Source organism: Lucilia cuprina, chromosome 5 (genome assembly GCF_022045245.1).
Source record: "Lucilia cuprina isolate Lc7/37 chromosome 5, ASM2204524v1, whole genome shotgun sequence".
In the NCBI taxonomy this organism is placed as follows: Eukaryota; Metazoa; Arthropoda; class Insecta; order Diptera; family Calliphoridae; genus Lucilia; species Lucilia cuprina.
This window is the reverse complement of record NC_060953.1, coordinates 40,804,907-40,819,442: the sequence shown is the minus strand read 5'-3', so window position 1 is coordinate 40,819,442 and position 14,536 is coordinate 40,804,907. Positions and strand designations below refer to the sequence as shown.

At 29.3% G+C, this 14,536-nt stretch overlaps 1 protein-coding gene across 1 annotated transcript in view; it reads right to left on the bottom strand.

The window, feature by feature from the left end:
- LOC111680566 (lateral signaling target protein 2 homolog) overlaps window positions 1–14,235 on the bottom strand; it is a 74,243-nt gene extending 60,008 nt beyond the window's left edge. The window contains exon 1 of the mRNA XM_046952995.1: window positions 12,539–14,235. The gene's annotated coding sequence lies outside the window, so the exon portion shown is untranslated. The remainder of the gene's footprint in view (window positions 1–12,538) is intronic.
- Window positions 14,236–14,536: the final 301 nt, after the last annotated feature.

The following is a 14,536-nucleotide window of genomic DNA, read 5'->3' as shown; positions in this document are numbered from 1 at the left end:
CCCAACGTATCATAATGAATGTAATAAAAACTTAACAATAAAATAAAATACAATCAAGTGGTAGAAAAAAACAAAGCCCTACACCCCCCAAAATAATATAAATAAATAAAACCAAAGTACAAAAAACAGCAAATCCCACCCATAAACACACACAAAGTACACAAAACAAAACTCCCCTTTTCAGCACTAAAGAACAACAGCAAAAGGAAAACGCAGCAGCCCAAACTGTTTATGATTTTCTAAGACAAAACAACTAAAATACTTAACTTCTTCTTAGAATAGTGGAAACAAGAAGAAAAACAGCAGCAACAACAACAACAAGAAAGTGTAATAAACCCTAAATCCCTTGGCTAAAATCATAAATATGAAAACTGTATAATGGATCGAAATATTTTTGCTCATCACCAATTCCCTAAGCGCACTTGCTCTTTTTTCTTGTTGTTGCTGGTTCTTATTTTCAGTTTTATATATATTTTTCTTTTTTTTTCGTGCGTCTACTAAACAAAAATTACGTGTATTATCCATATCATGCTCAACATCATCATCATCAGCAACAGCATGATGTTCATCAGTGAGTGATTCCACCACCATATGAGTGGGCAGATAGCAAGAATGGAGAAAAGAAAATAGTTAAATATAAATAGTAAACTTTGTGCAAAAATGATTTTAAGTCAAAGAAGCCCTCGAGTCAAAGAAAAACTACATATTCATGATTTGAGAATGAATTTTGGGATTTAACATGTATATGTTTATTTAAGTGTGTGTGTTGTGTGCAAGTGTTTAAGTAACCTCGTATATTTTAAATGTCAGCCTGAAAACAAAAACCAATTTTGTTTAAGACCAAACGAACACATGTTTATGCCAAATATTTCCTTAGTCCTTTTCTTTATATAAATAAATTTCATATTTCTTTTTTTGTTTTCTTTCTGACTCCATGATAGAGTGGTTAAGCAAATGAGGAAATAATGACAGGATGGTATGAAACAAATTAAAAATCACTCAACAAAAGTGGCAGGCATAGCTCGCTAAAAAGTATTTTGATAGCAATTTTTGTTTAAATGGAAAGGTTTCTTTAATTTTTATTGCGAACTCAAAACTTTAAACTTTTTAACCCACAATTCTAAAAAAAAAAATAATCTGATGTAGTAAAACTCAAAATTTTAATTTAAAGTCCAAACTTAAAGCACTTACTTAATTATAAACATCATTTTTGTTAGATTACCTGTAAAAAGAAAGAAAAGATAAATAAATAATTAATAATATTAACAGAACAAATATTTAAATGTAGAACTAGAAGATAGGCTAGACTAAAAAAAACTTTATAACCTGCAAATATGAAATATTAATTAAGACGACACAAGGCACTAGACTGTAGAATAGACCATTGTAGACTATATAATAAAATATAGACTGGACTATAGACTATAGACCATAATTTAGAATAGACTACATACTAAACTATAGACCAAACTATTGACTAGGCTATAGGCTAAACTATTGAGTAAACTATAGACTAAACTATTGAATAGACTATGTATTAGAGTAACTACTAGACTGTAGATTAGGAAATAAACTAGATTGTAGACTAGGCTATTGACAAGATTTTAAACTAGCTTATAGAACAGACTACAGACTAGACTATATACTAGATTATATATTAGACTATAAGCTAGACTATTATGGTCTACACTATAGACTAGACTATAGACTAAACTATAGACTAGACTATACTATAGACTAGACTATACTATAGACTAGACTATAGACTAGACTATAGACTAGGCTATAGACTTGACTATAGACTAGACTATAGACTAGACTATAGACTAGACTATAGACTAGACTATAGACTAGACTATAGACTAGACTATAGACTACACTATAGACTAGACAATAGACTACACTATAGACTAGACTATTGACTAGACTGTAGACTTGACTATAGACTGGTTTTAAGACTTTACTAGACTTCTGTGTGGACTATTTACCATTTTGCGTTCAATTTTAAAGCAAGCTTAACTTTCCTAAAATTAAGCTGAAAATGAGCAAATTGTTAACATTGCTTTACAAATTATAATCTAATTATTTTAATCCATTAAATTAATTACCTAGCGTGAGATTATTTTAAGCTCCCCGACATATTTGTTCGAAAATAATAAGAAACTAGTAGTCAAACAAATTAATATGTCTTGTTAGTAACTAATTACAAATTGTTATTACCTTTGCAGTTAGTTTTTTTTTTCTTATAATAAAGCCATTAAGTATTTTTTTTTTCATAAAATTTAATTTACTAAAAAAAATATATATAAATTTCTACTTTTCTACTTAATGGCTTAAGAAAAAACTTAAATCATTAAGCTCATTATAACAAAAAAAAGTAACACTTTAACAACATTTTAACTGTTTTAAACTTTAAAACCAAACACAAGAAAGAAAACTATTTTGGGTTAATGTGAACACTACAACATAATATTAAGACAATTTCTAAAATTTAAAGTAATTTAAAATAAACTACAGGAAAAGTCTACTTAAAAAAGAAACTAAACTATTTGACAAGCTAGCAAGCAAGCAAGAGAGAGAGAGAGAGAGAGAAATACATTTGCTGTCAGTTTGCTGTTTATTTAACTAAAAGATGACCTGTCATTAAATTATGAAACTTACAAAACAAAACATCAAACATAATTTACTACCTAGAAGTAGATGAAAATAAAAATGTTTATTATTTTTTGAAAAAAAAAGCAAATATGAGAAACACTTTACAAATAAATTTACTTAAGCTTTTTATTTGTTTTTTGACAGTTGGTGAATTATTTAGAAACAAAAACAAACAAATGGCGTTCAAATTAGACAGCCCTGTCTAAAGGTAACAACAATACCTCTAACTGTTTCAAGAAATTTTATACAAATAACGACTTTTTGTAAAAAAAAGTTTTTTTTTTTTCAACAAATTTTAAAAGTATATTTGTTAAATTAGTTTCCTAGGAAAAGGCAGAAACAAACAAACAGGGGGCCATAACAGGCTTCTTTTGTTTAGCTTTAACATTTATTGTTTTCCTTGTTGTTTTGCCAAAAAATAAAAATGCCAAAAATAACATGCCGGTGTTAAAGTGTTCAAATTATATTGTCAAGAGGCGAGAAATTTCTTTGGAATATATATTTCATGTGTTTTATTTATTTATTTTTTTTTATTTCACACTTTTTTTGGTTCCTGTTACGTTTTCTCTAAAGTTCTTGTTTTTTTTTTGTATATTTTTTATTTTTGTGTGAAACGTGCCACAATATATTTAATGACATGATGTTGTTTTGTATTGTGCCGTATTGTCATTTCTTTTATTCTAAAATGTTGTTGAAAGTATTGAAATTTTGTGAAATTCAATATAATTTTTTATATTTTTGCAGGTTTTCCTTAGGTTCGTTTTTTTCATGTGTCTGTTTTATTATTGTAGATTTTATATAAAAGGTATGCAAATTTATTAAGGGTTATTTTTTATGTATGTATACCCATAATTTTTACCACTGCCTCTCTTACCCCCCAATTTAACAGATATAGACCTCTAGTCGGTCAAAAACGAATATTAACATGTCCCAGTAAAAGCTAAAATGTTAAAATTTACCTACGCAATAGCATTTTTGGTCTTAAGATCGAATTTTTGGCAGTAATGACACCGAAAGCGTGTAAATACTACGCTCGCTTACAAATAAGGAGTTAGTTAAATAATAGTGAAGTCGCCTTTGTATAAGATAATAGGTAAGCAGTTTTGTTTTCAACAAAAAGTGGACAATAAGGATACGGCCTTTGCGGAAAGGTTTAAAGTCGAAAGCAGTATGAAAATCTTGAAAAGAAAGTAATTACATATTTCATGCAATATTTGCAAGTCTTAACTCTAAACTAGTAATGGGGATGGGTGGTAGTAGTCATTGAAAAGTAAGATGCTGAGTAAGTTCATGTCATAACCATGTTGCTGCTAGGGTGCAACTTAAGAATTCTATTTATGTATCTATCTAACTAACTAACTAACTATCTGACTAACTGACTAACTAACTATCTGGCTGACTAACTAACTAACTAACTAACTAACTAACTAACTAACTAACTAACTAACTAACTAACTATCTGACTAACTGACTAAATAACTATTTAACTAACTAACTAACTAACTAACTAACTAACTGACTGACTAACAGACTAACTAACTATCTAACTAACTAACTAACTAACTAACTATCTGACTAACTAACTAACTAACTGACTAACAGACTAACTAACTAACTAACTAACTAACTAACTAACTAACTAACTAACTAATTGACTAACTGACTAACTGACTAACTAACGAACTAACTAACTAACTAACTAACTAATTAACTAATTAACTACCTAACTAACTACCTAACTAACTAACTACCTAACCAACCAACCAACCAACCAACCAACTAACTAACGAACTGCAGAACTAACTTATTTTATACTACAAGATCGAATATTTTGCGAAGAACTGAGATTCTAGTAGAAAGTTCTTTATGAACCTAACCCCCACACGAACTCCCCTGACTTAAGGGTGAAAATGTAGGGTATCATATGGTTGACCATGCCCTACTATAAATTCATTTATATCAATTCCATTTTTTTAAGAAAAAAAGACAAAACCGAAGAAATTAAACTGTTTTCTTATAAAAATCGAATTTTATTTAAAAAGTGGAATTTTTGTCATGCATCTATAAAAAACTGATTCAATTTTTAGGGGAATAATATGATTTGAAGGAAAAATATATATTTATAGAAGTTGAGATAGAATTTAAAAAAAAAAAATAAAAATAAGAATTTAAGTTTAAAGTTTAATTAAAAAAAAAATCGGAAGCTTTAACGGAATCATCTCGTTTCTGACGGCATAAAAATAACTTAAAATTGCTGATGGGATTATAACTGTTATACAATTTTTGAAAGTTTCATATCGGCCACATACAGTATAAAAAAGTAAAGTCGAAGTGGTTTATTAACTGAAAAAAAAAGCTTTCGAAATTTTGAAATATAAAGTGTTTATGTTTGATCCACAACATTTATACGAATAGGGATCGTGGTTAAATCGTGAGAGAAAGACACATGCCGTTAAACACAGCAGTTTAGCCATGTTTTTGATCAAAAGCATTAGCAGCCGTAAAAATATGCTTTTGCTGAATAAAGAGTGTTTGCTTTATGCATTAATGTATCCAATATTGATCGAAAGCTTATCTAAAAAGTCTCGCTACAAATATTTATCTTAAATTCACTTTACATTCACACGTTTTTCTTTTAATGTCCAAATTCCCTCACACATCTCCTAACTAACTAATATTACTCCCCTTTCACAAATAGTTAATGCCACTACGTGTTAGCATACGTAATAAATACAACAACATCACACTTTTAAATTTAATATAATTTCTTTTTGGGGTGTATTAAGGCATTGAAAAATGGTATCAAGTCCTTAACTTGTACACATGTATGCATGTTAATATGTTCTGGTCTTTGGTCATGTTTGCCTGACGTAACTCTGATTCCCTCTATCCCTCTATTCTAGCAATCTGTTTTTTGGGGTAAGAGGAAACCTTTAAAACCTCAAAGTGCTAAAATATAGAAAATAAAAAAACAGATGGATTTTTTTTTTTTTGTTGTGTTCATCAAACTAAGTGTTAAACATAAAAATGATGACATATTTAGGTTCCACACACCGATATGCATACATACATACATACTTATTCGTTTAGGAGTTTACAAACTAAAAGTGGTTTAAAAAAAGGGAACTTCCATTTTAACATTCTTTAAATTATTATGCAAACAAGTACGAGTATACTTGTACCACATACGTAAGTACATTTGAATTTATGTCCGTCTGTCACAGTGTGTCTTTGGGTCTTTATGATGAATATGCAAACAGGAGAAGAATGCCAAGAGAAATACTTAGAGCTAAACTTGTTTAGAATTGAAAATTTTAAATGTTTTATTGTTTGAGTTAATAAAGTTCTTTTAGTTATCTTCCCTGTTTTTACCTAACAGTGCAAATATTTTCACAACTCAAACGACAAAAAAAAACCTCAAAATACCTTAAACAAGTACAAACATATATGTTGATATATTTTATTTTAAAATGAAGTATTATATTGCACACAAAAAAAATAAACTACAACAAACTTTTACATTTTATAAAAAGTTGTTTTTGTCCAGGATAAATCATACAACAACTAGCGAACTAAAGAAAATACACATAAACATTCTGTCACATATACAAATACATGTTTAAGCCGTTAAACAACCAACCCCTTCTTCTATTAAATGTGTATAAAAATAAAACCATATTAGTATATTACATAAGGAACCACGATAATCTAGAGCATAATATGCCAGATTTTGGGAATGTTATATTTGTACTCTTGGGATGTTTAGTCAGACTGAAGAAGTTGGGAACCTCAAACGGTTAGGTTAGAGTAACATTTTTAATAGAAATATCTCTACTGCACATACAGTAATTGTTTTAGTTAAGCCGGCTTTACACGATCACACAAGTAATACATGATCTGTCAAAATTTGTGTAGAAAAGAACGGATGAGATCGTATAAACGCAATATGTAATGAAATCATCACGCATTGAGAGAGAATACGAATGAAAAATTTGACAGTCGTATGGCTCTCTTCAGTTTTTGAAATGATTCAAAAAGCAAGCAGGTCACATTAGATCAGGGATAAATTTTTATGTAAACACATACAAAAAAAGTGAAACAGCTGTTTCCATCTTTCTTTGTTATTGTTTTATATAAATCGTATAAACACAAAAAATATTAATCATACGTCTTTTATTCTTCTTTCTTTATACGGAAGAGATTTAATTAGATTTTACGTACGTAAAAAGTAATCATGTGAAGTGCTCTTTAGTTCCCACTAGTCAAACCACAACCTCATTACGGAAGAGTTTTCAGATGTAATAAAAGCTTTTAACCAGTTCAAAAGACATGTAGAACAGTCTAGAGCCAATCAACAGTTATCGCTCTGATCTACTTCAAGTGTTAATGATGATGATCAACTCATAATTGAATAGCGAAGAGAGCGCATTCTTCAGAGTGATCCTATGTTAGTGCGTTAGTAATAACAGGTCATGGGTTCGAATCACACAAGAAACTTTGTTATCGCCTTAGGTGGTAATGACAACGACATGCGAGAAGAGTAGGAATTTTTTAAAGTGTACCTATGTATGTTCAAGGGTAGTATTTTAATCTATACGGAAGGAGTTCATAGGTTCGATTCACACTAAAGACTCAGGAAACTCCCCAAGTAAAATTGTTCGAAGCCAGCAGATAAAAAAGGGATCTAGGGATCAATCAAATCTTGATAAAAAAATAGGTATTAAATTACATGTGTACATAAGAAGAAAGAACTGTTTTGCAATGTCACTGTAACTCAGAGAGTTCTTTACCGATCTAGTGGACATATTGTGTCTAAACTACTACTAACATTGATGCAAATTTCATAGGAAGAGTAGGTTTTAAAAGTTCAAAGTTTAAATGAAATATTTCAGATTATAAGATTGCCGCAAAAGGAACAATATAGCAAAAAAGACTCCTAAAGACTCATTAATAACGTATAAATTTATCTTTAAACTATTTCACAGAACTTTCTTAGTTTTATATCTCTCAATATGAACCAACTCCCGGATATTCCGCAAAAATATATCTTAAGACATTTGAATTTACGTTTAAAAACTGTTTATCAACGTATTAACGCACATTTATTTATCTTATAAAATCTCAAACAAACTTCTCTCTCTTTCTCTACCCTCAAAAAATATTTGCTTTCATAAGTGACAATGTGTATGTGTGTGTTTCATAACCTACACCACTTCAGAGAGGATGGTATATTGGATTGGTAACGTTTAAAAATAATGGTCCTATACTCAGCTTATCGGCTAACAATAATTTTCCGAGCCGATTATATTATGTCTGTTTGTCCATATTGATTTTGTAATCAAATCAATATTTATGAAAATTCTATGATATTTGGTACACGTATTACCAAGGACGAATCCTATTGATTTTCATTATTTTACCAAACGCCCACTGGACTGGGACTGAATTTGAAATTCGAAATAACAAACTTTTATATAGTCTCTCCAACTAATTTTTGTTGGAATCGAACAATATTTGATCTAATCGCCCGTATAAACACTCATTTAGATAAACAATTTTTAATAAATAAATTACTTAAATATTTATATCAAACTTAAGATAAATCATATTTTATTGCAGATTTTCGCACAACTATTTTAGGGCATCATATCGGTCATGATCGACTGACTATAATCGCTTACTGGTTAAATCAAAATATTTAACAAAATTTTAAATTCAGCGCTATTTGTTGTTAAATACAATATAATAAGGACTAAACACACACACACAAACAATATCTTACTTCTACATATTTTTTATACCCTACACTACTTTAGTGGTGAGGTTATATTGGGTATGTGTTGATGTTAATAATATTGGTCCTATACCCACCAATCGGCTCAGAATCATTATCTGAGACGATTTAACTATGTCCGTCCGTCCGCCCATGTAAACTTTGTTATCAAACTGCAGGACGCAATTTTGAAAATAATTAATGAAATTTGGTACAGGATTTTCTATCGCCCCAGGGATGAAGCCTATTGAAAAAGGTTAAGATCGGTCAATTATTTCACCTAGCCACCATACAACTGAACCCTTTTTATATGGGTTTGTAAACCATGTACAGGTCGCAATTTTGGAGATAATTCTATAAAATTTGGCACATGGTCTTTTATGATACCGTAGACGAAGTCTATTGAAAATGGTTAACATCGGTCCATTATTTCACCTAGCCTCCATACAACTGAACCCGCCGAGTAGGGCTTTTAAGTTAATAATTATGTTTAATATAATCGTATCTTGACAAAAAGCTGTAAAACTGAGTTCAATACTAGCCTTGATGATCCTCATGAACTTTATAACTATAGGGCCTCATTTGATCTAAGTCCCCATAAAAAGTTCCCTTAAAAATTTGACTTAAATGTCCACAATTTCATTCAACAATAAATGACTTATGTATATCTGAGGCAAAGGTACAATTCAACTTAAATGCTTTATTATAAAAATTAAATCATATTTTATTGTTGTAACAGATGTAGGGTATTATATGGTCGGCCTCGCCTTACTATAATTTCTTACATGTTTATTTGTGTAATAGTATTGTTGCTTTCATATCTATGTATTTATATATTTGCCTTTAAGATGAGAAAAATAAATAATAAAAACAAACAACAACCACAATAACAATAATAACCATAAGTAGAGTAAAAGGACACCATCATCCTTAATAAAAAACCAAAATATATGATAAACAAACATACGCACACACTTGAGAAGAAGATGTCAATGTTTACCTACCACACACACACACACTTATGTTCTCATTTAAACATACAAAAACAACAACACTTTGATATTAAAATAATAAGACCTTTTTTATATTTGTGCGTTATTATTGTCTTATTGTTGCTGTTTTTTTTTTTTGTTATTGTTGTTGCTGATATATTTTTATATGTCTTTAATATTTCTTTATGAGCCATAAGCGGAAATTCAAACAAAAGCCAGCATTTTTATGTATTTTTTGTTTTGTTTTTGTTCTTAATTTAAAGACTTCTTTTTATTTTTCTTTTTCTTGAAGAACATCTAAATGGTTTCAATGGTTTTAAATTGTAGAGGATGGATGTTATTGTCCTGTTTAGTTGAGTAATTTTCACACCTCTGTTGATTTCTTTTATTTAGATAATAAATATTCAAAACGAATAATAAGAACCTTTTGAAAAAGTTACCCAGCAAACATTGAATAATAATTCTAAAATTAAGACAAATGCTTCTTCAGCTTAAGATATCTCTAAATTCTTTTTATTAATATAAAGAACTCATACTTTTATATTTATGTAACAAAAACACCGCCCCTATAAAATTAATAAGTATTTAATACAAATTTATCCTCTATCTCCCTCGTCTGTTAACAATTAATTTTAATCTTCTCTTTATTAAACAGTTGAAAGGAAATTAATTATCAATGTTGTGTGTTTAGTACATATTCTACTTTATCCCACTAAATGCTTCCACTAATACCCCCAGATACATCATGTTTTATATGTATCTATCTTTTGCTTTAAACTATAAACCTACCAGCCCCTCTCCCCAAACTAATTGAAACAAAATGAGCTTAATTTATAATCTCAAATAACACCTCAAATTTCCTAAAGGCCACAGGGAAGTTATAATACTTGTAAAATAATATCTAATTCTTACCGGGAAAAAAAGTAAAATATCGAATTTAATTTTGTATGAAAATATGTATATATTTCTTTAGAAAGGACACCCACACGTTTAGCAAAATACACAAACACACTCTCAATGATAGATATACATACATATAAATAAATACTTGAGGGCTTTGAAGAAAATAATATGGAAAATTATTTAGTTTGAAAATAGAAATTGTTTGATCGAACAAAAAAAAAACATATGCAAATCTGATAATATTTTTCTGGGAATATTCGTGTAAAGTTTAAGATTTTAAGATTCTCTAAGGCATACAAGAACTAGACTTTGTGGAAAAAATCATCAGGTTATTGATTTTTTGTACAATGGATTGTAGTCCCGACTATATTTTACTCTATAGTTAAGATTATAAAAGACCATAGATGAGTTTATTATTTAGACTATAGTCCTCAATAAAATAGAGACTAAAGTACCGGCCATAGCTAAGTATATAGCACTATTTGTAGCTGAGAAAACTGTCTACATTAAAGGTAGGAATACATATTATACTGTAGTTGAGATCATAGTTAAGACCAAAGCAAATATTGTTGTGTCGACTATAGACTAAAACTAAACTAGAAATGAACTAGAAGTAGAAGTAGAACTGAACTAGAAGAGAACTAGAACTGAACTAGAACTGAACTAGAACTGAACTAGAACTGAACTAGAACTGAACTAGAACTGAACTAGAACTGAACTAGAACTGAACTAGAACTGAACTAGAACTGAACTAGAACTAGAACTGAACTAGAACTGAACTAGAACTGAACTAGAACTGAACTAGAACTGAACTAGAACTGAACTAGAACTGAACTAGAACTGAACTAGAACTGAACTAGAACTGAACTAGAACTGAACTAGAACTGAACTAGAACTGAACTAGAACTAGAACTGAACTAGAACTGAACTAGAACTGAACTAGAACTAAACTAGAACTAAACTAGAACTGAACCAGAACTGAACTAGAACTGAACTAGAACTGAACTAGAACTGAACTAGAACTGAACTAGAACTGAACTAGAACTGAACTGGAACTGAACTAGAAATGAACTAGAACTGAACTAGAACTGAACTAGAATTGAACTAGAACTGAACTAGAATTAAACTAGAACTGAACTATAACTAACCTAGATCAGAACTAGAACTGAAGTGTAAGTACTTAAGAATGTGGTCTATAGTCCACATTTTAGCTATAATCCAGTCTAAAAGTGCGCACGATTGTTTAGGTTGTAGGAGAGACCATCGTATAGTAGAGATTTTAGTCCAGACTATAGAAGGACCATAGTTAAATAATAGTAGAGACTGCAGTAAAGTTTTTTTTTGCAGTTAGGACTACAATTTAATCTATAGGCCGGGTAAAACTATAGTTCTTACTGTAGTTTAAGTTGTAGTCCACATTACAGTTTAAACAATAGATCGGACTGTGATATATAAAAAGAAACCGATCAGCAGATGTTGCTAAAATAAATGCAACAATATGTATATCATGTAAGGTCCTTTCTTTTATCAATCATAACATTAAAGGACGTGCCTTTTATATATTCGGTGACAAGAGATTATAAAATTATGTACGTGACATTGAAATCTTTTGAATGATTGTTAACCGTGTGCGTGTGTGTGTAATGTGACATTTTTGACAATAACTACAAGATCTTTTGTGATTTGACATACATAGACAGGGTTTTTGATTTGCAGTGATAGATCACATAACGATAGAAAAACACGTATCCTGCAGGAGAGGGGACAAATTTGATTTCCTTTTATAAAATTTTTAAAGTTTGTGTTATAATAGATGTATTAAAATGTTACTATGTATGTGCAAAATTTATTCTACAAAACCGTTTAGGCCGAGATATCAAACTAAGAGGTTTTGGTTTGCGACAAGTTATTAGTTCCTATCTAAAAAACGGAAAACTTTAAATATCAGAGAGTTTCCAATTGATCTTAATTCTTAACAACTACGTGCAGGAAACTAAGTTGCTGGATTCATAGAGCACTATATGGGGGTTTTTATCAATATTGTGTTAAATCGGATATGATTTTAATATTTTATTAATAAACTTAAGTTTTTCTCTAAATATTTCTACTTGAGTTTAATTTAACTACATTTTATAGTGGGAAACATAAATTTAAAATTTTCCTCTTCATCTTTAACAAACTGTTTTATTTAAAGAAATTATCTTCCATAACTTACCTTTTTTAAAAAAATGAAATTATTTAAAGTTGAGTTTTATTAAATTGTTGTTTTCATTTACTTAATCCACAAGCTAGATAGATATTTTTGTTATTTTTAACTTTTAGCCACAAAAAATTATGTTGAAAACTTTTTCAGTTGCTGTTGTCGTTGTTGTTTTGATGTTGGTAGTAGTTGCTTTAAATTAAAGGTCGGCAACAATTTAACCTTATAATTTGAGGGTTTTCTTTTTTTTAAATAAAACTTTATTTTGCTCTTTTCTTTTTTTACTTTCTTCTTTTATTTATTATTTTACTTTTTGCTTATTATAATATTTTTTTTCTTAACTAACACTTTCCGTTACACAAAGAATGGAAAAATATAGAAAAATTTCAAATTGTTGAACTTCCGTTTTTTTATTGCAAACTTTTCTTTTTTCTGGTATTTGCAACAAATTATTAAACGTTGGCTGATGGTTTGTTACCTTTAACACTAGATCATGCTGATGATGATGATGGTGTTGTTACACTTGGCAAAGTTTGATATTTTTCTAAAAGATTTTTTTTTATATAATTTCCTTTAAACTTTTTCTTTCTTTCTTTTTTGTTGTTTAGAGAGTTTTTCTTGCAAAACTTTTTTTTTTTTCATAAATACTTGATTATTATAATTCTTTTTAGTTGTACAAGAATATTGCACTTGCTACTTTTTTGTTGCTGCTGTTGTTGTTGTTGCTGGTGTTGTTATTGTTGTTGTTGTAATGGGGCACAACCCAGAAATAGTTACGTGGTATTAAGACGAGTACAAGTGGAAACTTTCTTGATTACTTTATAATGTTAAAAATTGTTCTTTAAGCACAAAATGTTTTTAAATTTTTTTTATTGTGGAAATTTGAACAAAAAAAGCGGGTGTTGGTCGAGATTGAGTGAAAAACAAGAAACAACAAAAACAAATCAGTTAACAAGTAAATTTAAGGCCACTAGATAAGCAAAACGGGTAACTTATATGGAAAAACAAACTTTAAGTAACAACTTTTTTTTTTTTGCTCAATGATGTTGCTGTGTTGTTGGCTGCAAAAAACTGTAATCTTAAGACCGTGATCAAAACAGCAGAACGTTGGCTGTTACTTACAACAAACAAAAATCCAAAAAAATAGCAACTAAAAAAAAACACCAACAAATGACGATGATGATGATATGCTGATGGTTTTTTTTTCTTTTCTTTAAGGCGGAAGAATTTTTCTACAAAGTTTTTCTTTTAGTTTTTATTTTTCTATCTTTCTAAATAATTTTGCCTAGATTTTTCTTTTTAAACAGATTGTTGGGCAAAGTTGTCCGTCGAACAACTTCAACTTAAGAAGGCGGTGAAGGACGTTGATAGTTTTTATTTGTTCGTTTTTGTTACTTTTGTTGTTGTTGTTGTTGTTGCTGTTGTAGATGTTGTCAACATTTAGTTGTTGAAATTCCTTTGTGGCACTTGCTGTTTATTGTATGTAGATGCTAAAGATACGTTGTTTGATTGTTGTTGCTGTTTGTTGCTTGGGGTTGAGTTTTTTTGTTGTTTTGTTTTGCGGCAGATGTTGTCTGTTGATAGCAAACAACATATTTTTTGTTTTAAATCTATTAAGAAACTTTTTCCTTTATTTCTTTGTTTTATAAATGAATTTTTTTCTTAAACTTTTAAAACTTGTTTTTTTTTTATTTTTGCTTGACCAATTTTTCTTTAGGTGTAGGTTTTTTTTTATTTTTTCTTAAAAACTTAATAATTTTCCCGAATAATTATTTGGTAATTTAATAGTTTTCTTTTTTTTCTTCAAAGAAAAAATTTTTTTTTCATAATTTCATATCCATAACTTTAGAACACGTAATTAAACGCACGCGATTTTGTGTTTGTAATCAAAACCAGCCGAAAACCAACGCACATGCATGCACATCGTCTTCTTTAATTTCATTCATCAAAACTGTTTTTTTTTTTTTGTTTTCGCACAACCTTTAGGAAAAACCTACAAATTATTTTTTATAC